Source organism: Myotis davidii, unplaced genomic scaffold (genome assembly GCF_000327345.1).
Source record: "Myotis davidii unplaced genomic scaffold, ASM32734v1 scaffold119, whole genome shotgun sequence".
Taxonomy (NCBI): domain Eukaryota; kingdom Metazoa; phylum Chordata; class Mammalia; order Chiroptera; family Vespertilionidae; genus Myotis; species Myotis davidii.
The window spans coordinates 428,149-430,333 of record NW_006290676.1 but is presented as its reverse complement, the minus strand read 5'-3'; the positions used below and the strand labels follow the sequence as shown (position 1 = coordinate 430,333).

The 2,185-nt window shown below is 36.7% G+C and overlaps 1 protein-coding gene across 1 annotated transcript in view; it reads left to right on the top strand.

Annotated features, from left to right (window-relative positions):
- B3GLCT (beta 3-glucosyltransferase) overlaps positions 1-2,185 on the top strand; it is a 112,912-nt gene that overhangs the window by 43,632 nt on the left and 67,095 nt on the right. The gene's annotated exons all lie outside the window — the stretch shown is intronic.

Sequence of the window (2,185 nt, the reverse complement as noted above, 5' to 3'; positions counted from 1 at the left end):
GAAACTCCATACTGTCTTCCACAGTGGCTGCACCAGTCTGCATTCCCACCAGCAGTGCACGAGGGTTCCTTTTTCTCCACATCCTCGCCAGCACTTGTCGTTTGTTGATTTGTTGATGATAGCCATTCTGACAGGTGTGAGATGGTACTGCATTGTCGTTTTGATTTGCATCTCTTGGACGATTATTGACTTTGAGCATGTTTTTGTATCTCTCTTGGCTTTCCTTAGGTTCTTTTTCGAAAAGTATCTATTTAGATCTATTGACCATTTTTTGATTGGGTTGTTTATCTTCCTTTTGTTAAGTTGTATGAGTTCCCTGTAAATGTTGGAGATTACTAGTAAGCCCTTATCGGTGATAACATTGGCAAATATGTTCTCCCATGCAGTGGGCTTTCTTGTTGTTTTGTTGATGATTTCTTTTGCTGTGCAGAAGCTTTTTATTTTTATTTTTATTTTTTTTAATGTATAGGGCGTAATGTCACAGGAAGGCCATAGTATTCTGCCACCCGTGAGGTGTAAGCCCAAGTTGCTGTTGGATGTGTTGTACACAGAGGAGCCATTCTTCAGGCGCTCTGCTCTCTCCACACCCAAAGAAGCTTTTTATTTTAATGTAGTCCCATTTGTTTATTTTCTCTTTAGTTTCCATTGCCCTCAGAGCTGTATCAGTGAAGATATTGCTTCGGCATATGTCTGAGATTTTGCTGCCTGTGGATTCCTCTAATATTTTTATGGTTTCCCGTCTTATTGGCTCTTGTTTACCTCTAATCCCTAGCACTAGAGGAGTATTGAATACTTAATAGGTGGTCAATAAACACTTGTGAACAACTGAGTAATCCTGTGAGGTCAGCTTTCCTCCTGGGCTCTGGTCAGTGCCCCTGCAGGTGTAGAGGGCTGATTCAGAGGCATCTTGGGAATAAATCAGGCTGCTCTGTTCTGGAGAAGCCTAGGTTACACCCTGATCACCTTATAGAATTCTTTAAACCTGGAATAAACAGAATGGGCCATTTCTGATACTAGTGGATGCCTGGCCCACCCATGCCCACTCAGAACTGGGTCAGGCTTAATGAGGACATCGGGAAGGAAAGGTGGCTTTTGGCTGCCTGTTTGGTTTGTTGATAATAGACCTTAAAAGTTGGGGGACAGTGAACATTAGATTTCTCAAGCACTAGAACGTTGTTACTGTCATAAAACCACCAGTTTCGATGTTGTTTAAATGCTTGAAGGATCCATTGTAGTTTTTCTTCATGCTTTGCTTTCTGGGAAGATACAGTATAATTGAATGACACAGTTGTTAGGTTAAAAAAATAATTCCTTCAAAGGAGAGAAGAATTATGACTATGTCTGAGATGATGCTAACCAACATCTATGTATCTTTTGCCATGGTTTATGTAAAACATTTGTTAGGCGTTTATGTTTCCTTTTGACTTGGGAAAAACTCCCAAATCTTTTTCAGGATGTAGGAGTTTTATTCTCCTCCAAGTGTTCATTTCACCTGGAGATTATTTTTCCATTATCCATAGCTCTAATTCTCTTCAGAAGATGGTGACTCACAATGCTTTTTAATGAAAATTGGAATAAATTCAAAAGTTCAAAGCAAGTTCATGAAAAGCAAGAACAGAGTAAAAGTGAGATGGTTCCCCCTCTTTTCTGAACTCTGCCATAGGAAAAAAATCTAGGATGCTCTATTTCTTTTAAAACTAGCACTTAGTAATAAAAATTACATAATGTTGAAGTTAGCTCAACCAGTGTTGTTCCCCCTCTCTCCCTCTACTATTTGACATTTTAGAAATACAAGTATAAAGCAAGTCTGGCTTGGCTGTTGACACAAATTACACAAAAATAATAAGATGTAATGTGGTATAGTATCAGGTATTTTGTTTTATTCTGACATTTTTCCCTTTAATATCTTCCTGTCATTCTTACTAATGCAAATTTATGCTGTTGTACAATATTTTAAATGGAAAATTTAATCATTATTAAAATAATTAATATTTGTTAAATTGCTTTACAGGTTATTTCTATAAATTTCCATATCTTGATGAAGTCTTTCTTTTTACCATTGTATGCCTTTAATATAAGTGTGCATTTGCTGAGATGTCTTGACTTTTTAATTTTTTGCATTATTCTACTATAGTTTGTTGACAGTAATTATAATTTTTAATGTCTATTTACATTTTTTTTAAAA